Raw genomic sequence first — 9158 nt, 5'->3', positions numbered from 1 at the left:
AAGTGGATCAAAATCCTCAGATGGATCACCAGTCCCAGTAATGTCAATTTGACAGTTATTCATCTGTTGGTTGCAGCCAGTTTCTGAATAAAAGGTCCTCCTAAGCTTGACCTGTATGTCCCTTTCCCCTTAACAATACAAAGGCACAATTTCTTTTACACTGCACTTTCTAATTTCCTATTTATAAGCTTAGGTTATATAGAAAAGGCAGTCTATGATAAATTGTTCAATCCTTTGTTCTTCTCTCAGATGACCTTTAATCAGTTCTTGAGGTGTTTTTTTCTGTGAGTTAGATTTCCTGTACAAAGAGGGTCTTTTAAAGTCTCTTTTATGGGATACTGTTGTCAGGGGCTGCACTATCACTTTTGGCCCTGTATTGGTTTGTCTTCTCAGTAAAAAAGGGTCTTAAACCCCTTTCAAATCTTTTATATCTTAAATATGTGATAGAGGGGAGAACTTGTAGAATTAAAAGTGACAAAACTTATTCAACGTAAATGTGGAGCATGAAACAAAATTTGTCAGAAATTAAAGTATGAATATATGCTTCTATTGCCAAAAGCCAAGACTCAGTACATAGCTCTCCAACATTAGAATTAAGCAATAATTTATGTAGACTTTTCAGCAAAAAATCTGAACATTTTCATTAGCCATGGACAGAATCTTTAATGCTGACTATGCTGCCAATGCTTGTGAAACCAAATAAAATTCTGCCTCATGTAACTCTGTCCATTTTGCCTTAAATGAAACACCAGAAACTAATGAATTTAAGTTTTGTATCCTTCTGTATTGACACTGTGGCCTGCTCACCCTGCTTGAGACAATACTTCAGGGTTTTATTTTTGGTTTTGGCAAGATCACCAAACATTTCCCCCTCATTAGTTTCCCGTCCCAGATTAAAAAATTGATGGTGACCAATAAAGTTACAGAATGTTCCTCAGAGCATGGTAATAAAACAACACAGCACTTTCTCCCAAATTGCTTTAAAAACACTAAAGCCTGGAATTTGGCTGTTGCTGAACACTCACACTTCATTGGTACAAAGGTTGAAAAAGTAGCTGACTCATCATAGCCTTATTTTAGTTTAATACTTGAACAGTTTTGCTGGGCCAGAATCATTTTGGCACTGAGATAAGACCAAGAAAAATCCAGATGTGTAACCACATTTGCCAGTTAAAAATTATCTTCTTTGAGCAAACTCTCTATTTGACTCTTTCTCTGTGCTCAGGATGGAGAGTTAATTTAGGAAGTCAGAATCATGGAGTCACAGAACCCTCCCTGCAACAAACAGGGACATCTTCAACTACATCAGGCTGCTCAGAGCCCTGTCTGACCTGACCATGAGTGGGACATCTCTGTAGGAATCTCATACAATCACCTGAGCCTCACCAGAGACACACTAGCTATGGAAAAGTTGTAGGAAAAGGAGTTACATTTGTCAGTAGTGGAAAATGAACCTGTGTTATCTTGTTGTTCCATATTATCAAAACGTGGCATACATAAATGAGTGTTAAAACAGGAGCAAAGGAGATAGCAAATGGAAAACACATGTGGAATGGAATAATAGATTAATAGAATCACAGAACCCTAGAATCAGGATATTACAGTTTGGAAGGAACCTTTAAAGGTCATGTAGTAAGCAACAGGATGCAATGAGCAGCAATACCTTCAGCCAGGTCAGACAGCTCAGAGACCCATCCAACCTGATCTTGATCAAATGTTTCTACAGATGAGACATCTACCACTGCTCTGGGAAACCTGCTTTGGTGTTTCCCCACTGTCACCATAACCTGGTTATTCCTTGTAACCAGTCTAGCCCTACCTTCTTTTACTTTAAAACCATTGCCTCTTGTCCTATCACAGCAGGCTCTACTAAAAATCTGTTCCTGTCTTACTTATAAGCCCCCTTGAAGTACTGAAAGGTCACAATAAAGTCTCCCAGAGCCTCCTGCAGGCTAAACAATCCCAGCTCTCTCAGTTGACTCATGTCCATGGATCCCTGAGTCCTTCTCCAGTTCTTCCTCCACAGGGCTTTCAATTCCTTCACCCTCCAAATTGTGTTGTACCGGGATTGCTCCACTCCAAGAACGGGGTCACTTCTTGAGCTTGTCCAGATCCCTCTGGATGGCATCCCAGTGCTCAGAGGTACAACGAAGGACTTGAACACCAAAACTCTCCCCTGTGATTACTGTAATTCGGAATCTAACAACACATCTTAAAGATAGAACGACATCTGGTAGAAGAGAAGTGAGACAAAGAGAGGACAAAAAATTAATTTACTGGGTCTAATACCCTCATCAGAGACCATGCTTATCAATACCTGGTAAGATTTAAATGAAATTAATTACTCTTATTACAGTTAAGGTATGATTGGGATTAGCAGCTTCTCAATCCTCTATAGCTGTCCAGTCAGATGGAACATTAGTTTAATACAATCCAATTGAATAACATGCAACAAATGAAAAGTCAAAACTGTAAACTCAGATAATTCTTTACACAAATATTGAGAATAATTTTTTACATAAAAAGGTAATGAAGCAGATGAACTGTAGATAAAACACTGAATTTTGGGGATCTACAGATTAAATGCAGGAGGTATGGAGGATACCAATCATAAATTTGTGTGATAAAGCACAAAGAAGATTTCTTTAAGTTAAATAATGACATTGCTAAAAGAAGAAGAGACTAATTTAATGGGTAATTTAATGCTGGGATTATAAAATAAAATAGTCATATTCTAGACAGATGTTGTGGAAAACATGAATTGTGAAGCAGCTTTGAAGGAATCAGAATGAATCAAGTGTTGCAAGTATTCCCACTGAATTGTGAAATTTGAACCTCAGCTTTTGTAAAGTAACCTTGTTGATTGAATACTCTTAAAAAAAATCAAAATTAATAATTTAGGAAAACTCAATTTTGAAAAAAAAAAAAATCTATTCTAGTGCAAGAATGATGATCACAGCATGTGGAATTCTGGTTTTGATTTTCAAGGTAACATAGAAACAGCATAAGTCCTGACCAAATACTAAGTTTTTTTCATGTGTGAGTGTTTCTTCCTCCCTACTTTTTCCTGACCATTTTAGTCTTTCTGTGTTCACAGGATTTCCAAAATACTCCAATAATTTGAGAGGTCTCTCTGTGACTGTGCTAAGAGAAGAGAATCATATGCAAAGTTTCCTATTTTTTGCTGAATTGTGTACAAGTGAGAGTTATTGAACCATAGGCAAATTGCTAATCCTCTATGACCCTCCATTTATCCACATGTAAAATAAGCCTAATAAAAAGTCCACAAGTAGCAAGCATGGAATTTAAGCTATATAGTTTATAGCTGTAGAAGAGTAAAACTGGCAAAATTAATTGAACTGCAGTGAAACTATTCCTGCTGGCAGCAGTGAAATCTTTCGGTCACATAAGTTTTATACTGTTACCAGTCATGCAAATGCTCCAACTGGAGTAAATATGATGTCCCCATCTTTTTTCCCAGTGAAGGGCAGTAGCACAGACAGTAAGTATATTTTTGCTGCTCTTGGTAGTCATACAGCACTTAAGCAAAGGGAGAGTAAAATTTCCAAATTCTGGTGAAAATGTTCTTTTAGAAGGCTGCTGGATTACCGTTGAAACAGAGGTTGCAATTTTAATTTCAGCCTGGTGAAAAGGTACCTGTGTGAATTTTTTCTTTAAACAACCAGTTCTGACTGTATTTCTCCATTCCTGCAATCAGAAATCTCATTGGAATTTTAAGCTTATTAATGGCAAAGAGGAAATCCACAATCCTGGTGTTTAAAAGCATTGCTAAACAGTAAAGCTAATAACAAGGTGAGCAAGGAAACAACCCACAACCTTCTTATCAGTCAGTTTAATTCTGCTTACTTCTCATAAACTAACAATTTCTAGGAACTTAGTTTTGCTAGTTGAGAGCCCCCCTGAGAGCAACTACTAAACCCATTTATATGAGAAAAATTTTGAAATATTTAAGTTTTAAAGCAATTAAAAATCTTATTTAATAATACTGTACTGAGATAACAGATAAAAAAAGGTAACAAAGAGAACTAACTCATGGAACTGCATCTGCGAGGAAATAACAGTGTCTAACTCTTAGGGTTCTTGCATATTTCTGATATATTAGTTTACATTCTGCAAATTCTAAACTATTGTTATACACTTCCATAGATGTATTAATCTTTTACTTTCATCTTTCATCTGCAATGTAAACCTCAAAATCAATTTGTCAAATTACGGTGGCGTCAGGAAAAGAAAAGAATTCCCAGAGCAGAAAGCAGGAAATTTATAGCGTTAGAAGAATTCTCAGGCTAGAAAGAGTATGAAGGAAATTCCTACAAAGAGAAATTGGAAGGAGGCAGAAGGCTGGAAGATGTTAGATATTTAAGGCTTTTCTAGTTATATCCAGTTATTTTTAATTATATCCAATTAAACTTAACAAAAAATTATTATAATTGTGATAACTGCTTCTATCAAATATAAAATTTTGTAAAAGATGTTTTAAAAAACTCCTGTCTACTGGGGAAAAGGACTGTATTTCACACTGAAATGTCCTAGTGAAATAATGCTGACAAAATAGGGAGGGGGATGGACTTTGGAACCTGTGTTTAACATTGTTCTACTTTGTACGACTTAATGTTTTTAGGTGACTCTAAATCTTACTAAGTTTTAAGTAATTCTAACAAAATTTCTGCATAATTCTAAAGGCCTAACTTTGCTTCTTTAGCCCAGTGCTCAAAGCAATCACATTTGACACAGGAAATTCTCCATTCACATCCATTACTGTAGCTGAGCATGATCATGGCCTTCTTCACCTCTTTCTGACCCTGCTTAGTTACACATTTGTGACGAGGTCAACTCACATGTACCTGAAGAAATTACACCCTTCTTGTCCTCTGCAAAAGGCCCTGTGATCTTGGCCCTTTTGACAAGAATTGGGCTTGAAAAAACAAATCACTAATGCTTGAAAGATGAGTAACAGCTTTACTGAGATTACTTTTGGAAATCCCTTATATTCAGACAGGTTATATTTTGTCCTCCCTGTTGCTTCCTACTGTCTCTGTCCATGCACCAGGATAAATCTCTGAAAGCTGTGACATCCACCTCCTTGAAAATGGCCTTATTTTTCATTTTAATGATTTTCTTTAGATTTGGTTAGATGAGATGTATGAAGAATTTTATACAACTGAGCCCAGGAAAGGGAACTTTTTATCATTAAGGTCTTCAGTGGCCTCCTGTATACATACAAAAGACAAAACTTTAGATCTGTTAGTCAAAAGAAGGACAATGCCCTTGAATTTTCCAAGGAGATAGCAGATAGTCTTTCATCCAGGAACTGGTTTTCCTTCAGTAAGTCTGAGCGAAGGTATTAGGAAGTTTCTTTGTCCCTTTTGGGGTCAAAAAAGTATCAGTAAGACCTTTGTAGATGGTAATGCCATGGACATTTGACAGAAAGTAATTAATTTACACACACTTGGTCTACTATTGTCAGAGTATCAGCTGAAGTTTCTCTGAGCTCTTCTGAAAATCAGCTGATGCAGGTGATGCAAATCTGAGAGTGAGTCTACATAAGTCTGATATTACACACAGAAAATATTTTTCCTTGTTCAGGTAAGAGAAAATAAATGCAGAAAAACAAAATCATACAGAAAGCAAAGGAGATTAAAAGAATACACTTATTAAAGGCAATAAGGTTTTGCTGCTGTGTTTTAAAAGGGCTAAATTGGCATAAATCCACTGATATGCAGAAGAAAAAGAACAGCATAGAAATGACAGGATGATTATGTTACAACAAGGGTCATCATGCAGTTGCAGCAGAGCTGAGGGTCTGGTAGGTGGTTAAATCAGCTTAGTACTTATTCTTACGTGATTCCCTGCAGGCTTGTTTGGATGGCAGCAGTATGAACTCCTCTTGAATGTTCCAACCTAATAAATCATTGGAGTGCCTCTGACTTGCCTTGACACGTTCTTCCTTTGCTTCAAGCATTTCAGGGTATTTTTTTGGAATTCTACAGGAAGCAGGTTACACTGACAAATTAGATACATAAAGCTAACATTTGCGTCATCATATTGATTCACCTTGGGTTTTTTTGATTTAAGGGATGACCAGATTTTCTATTTTCACGCCAGGCTCTGATTTTTATTATGTTGCCATTGTGAAGTACACCGTTTGGATGGAAATGTGTAATCACTGAATTGTTCCTTTGAAATTCTGGAGTGACTCTGAAGAAACTCTTGTCTAAAGCTCTGCTTACTAACCTTCAACCAATAATTGCCAGTTTGTTTCTATCAATTATTTTTTATATTCCCTGGATCGCACGAAATGTACTTTTGAATCTGTTTCAAGTGCATCATCTGATCTACTTTCAAATTCTAGTCAAGTGTAGAACAAGAGGGGAGAGAGTAATAGTTTTTCCCTGCTGACATGCCTTTGCTTTGTTTTACTTCGTGGAAAGTTGTTCTTAGCCCCTTCAGAAGAAATTTGGTATTATCTGAAATTGGATGTTAAACATAACAGCACAGTTTTCTTTTTTCTTTGTTTTTTTTTCCAGGAATCAACTTTTTTAGTAGATAGAGTCTGCTTTCATTTCCAATATGAGTAGGAAAGAGAATCTGTAGAATGATTAAAGGTGATTTGCACATCTTTTAACAAATAAAGCACACGGTGTTTTCAGCTGCAACACATCAACATGAATTAAGTATTCTGGAGATATACATTTGACAAGAAGGTATTATTTGTGTTTGGAGCATGTCCTTTGAATGCAAAATGAATCTCTCTATGCAAGAAAGCTCCAGCTCTTCTAAAAGACACATTTAAGCTTGTTAGTTTTTTTCTGTATTTATTGAGAGGATATTCTTTATTCTCTCTTATATCTAGTAATAATTACTTTCAGCAATTAGGCCTTCATTTGTACTATACTGATTGCCCTCATACTGAATTCTGATCCCTGCAGAGAGTGACTTTTTTCACTAACTTACTTCCTGGTGTTATAAGAAAAGGGATAATAATTCTGGGTGAAAAAAAAATTGTGTCATTTATTGGTATTGCTGTGGTAGCTGAAGAAGAGAACTTGGTCCTTGACATACCAAAAAGACACTGCCAAGAGAATCTTCCCATTTAAATTGTAACATGCAATAAGTAAACAGACAGATCTCTAGAGACTCAGGTTCGAGCAGGCAGTCTGGATTTCTCGTGGCAATCAGATTTTTAGCCATTAAATGTTATTGGAGTGACACAAGCAGTCGTGAGAGAACAACTTTCTGCTGGATTGAAAACATTATGTAGATCCCCTGGGTATTCGAGCCTGACCTAGCGAGGGACCTCTTTGGAGTGTGATTTGCTGTGCTTTTTACAGGAGCTGCCTTTCCTCTTTTGAAGCAGGGAAGGCTAAAAGGTAGGAGGCTGGGTTTTCTTGCGTGTGGGTCTAAATAAACCTGAGGATAAACAACAGAAGGAAAAAAACCGGCAAAATAATAGTGAAAATATCAATGTCCTGCCATTGTCTGTGATTGAATACAAAATCCAGCCAGCAAGATTGGTATTTATATACTTGACTGTATCAACAAGAGAGGTGCAAGTTACACATGAGGGCTCTAAATGGTAATTATTTCTTGGATATGTCCTTTCTAGAAAGTTATAAAGTTACTGTAATACAACTAGTGATTTGTAGTGACTACAAATGTTCAGAAGTGTGTGTAGGCCTTACATGTACCAAAAAAAATCCATTGTATAGTCCACTGGATATACTGAACAGGTGATGTATTGAGCACTGTAGTTGTAATATATCTTATCATCAACATAGGAGGCAGGTTGTCTTTTCACTAAGTACCAGCTACTAGGACCAAAGTCACTGAATTTTGAACAGATAACACAAGAAATAATCCCTTTGGAGAGGTTAATCTTATCCAAAGTAAGACTGGTTTATGCAACACTTTGCTTTAAGTAAAAACAACTGTAAAATTCAAATTTGAGATCTGAGAGCTTGTGGGGGAAAAAAAATGTTAGCGTTTCTTACCATGATCTAAATTCATGTGTCTCTCACAAAAAATAGTATTTCACTTAATGGGAATACATTAATTCAAAACTTCAGGTTTTTTTGCTATTTGAATAATTTAGTTATCTTAAAAAACTTCCAAAACAGTTGTGCCTTTTCCCCTCAGGGAAATTATATTGATATCGGTGTGAACAAGTCATTAATGCACCATTTTACAAGCTTGACCATGACTGGATATTTTAATTTTACCAATACCAAACACTAAATGTCTGTAACCCTTTGTTTACAGCAGGTTTGAGTGAATACAGACACAGGACTTGGGGAACAAGCATCATGAGAGAGTAACTTTAAAGCCTCCACAGCAAATAGTAGCACAGTGTCAGCTTCACGTGCTCCAAACGTAGCAATAAAAGGAGAAAAGAAAGAATTTCCACTTACTGGAAGTTCTGATATGTGTTTGAACTTGGTCCCTGTAATGACCAATGGAAGATTGGAGTGGAAATGATTCTGGTTTTGGGAATTTGTTGCAGTACATCTTCTATAACACTATTTTACACAGTTACATATGTGTTCACACACACACGTATGTGAGAGCAGAAGTAAAACTATCCAAAAAAGTTGCTGACTGTAAAACAGCAGAGTAACATTTCATTGGGGACCACATGAGAATAACTATATTTTCATGGACACCATTGCACTAATAAAAAGATTCAGAATTTTTGTGCTAACTAGAACAGCAAAAGATTTCCATTTAATTCTAACTACAACTATACTTGATTGTTGGGTTGAAGGAGGTCCTGAAACTTTTCTTATTGTGAGAAGCAGAGGAATACTTACAATTGCCTTAGGACAAACACAGTAGATCACACACTTGCATTAAACTTGTGATTGTTCTGACCTCCACTCACTTACAGTCCTCTTCTGTCTGAGGAAAAAGCTGCATTTTCCCCAGCAGCAAATGTGTCTTGAAATGAGTGAAGTTTTCAATAACCAACCTGTCATCAAAAGCTTGACTTGTCAATAAATTAAAAAACAAACAAAAAAACCCAAACAAACAAAACCTCACACAAAACCAAAACGCAACAAGCACATAATCCTGAGAAAAAGAGCGTTTCAAAATACAATAAAAGCAGTATTTTGCTGTATTTCAATGCCATATTTCAATAT

The 9158-nt window shown here is 36.3% G+C and overlaps 1 long non-coding RNA gene across 1 annotated transcript; it reads left to right on the top strand.

The window, feature by feature from the left end:
* The first annotated feature begins 1629 nt into the window (after positions 1–1629).
* On the top strand, positions 1630–6629 carry LOC113961007. The gene is made up of 3 exons (XR_003532169.1): positions 1630–1673; positions 3098–3199; positions 6549–6629. It is a non-coding gene; the product is annotated as an uncharacterized LOC113961007 (long non-coding RNA).
* The last annotated feature ends 2529 nt before the right edge of the window (positions 6630–9158 follow it).

Source organism: Neopelma chrysocephalum, unplaced genomic scaffold, assembly GCF_003984885.1.
Source record: "Neopelma chrysocephalum unplaced genomic scaffold, ASM398488v2 Primary Assembly neopelma1_97017, whole genome shotgun sequence".
NCBI lineage: Eukaryota > Metazoa > Chordata > Aves > Passeriformes > Pipridae > Neopelma > Neopelma chrysocephalum.
This window is presented reverse-complemented; position numbering and strand designations above follow the sequence as displayed.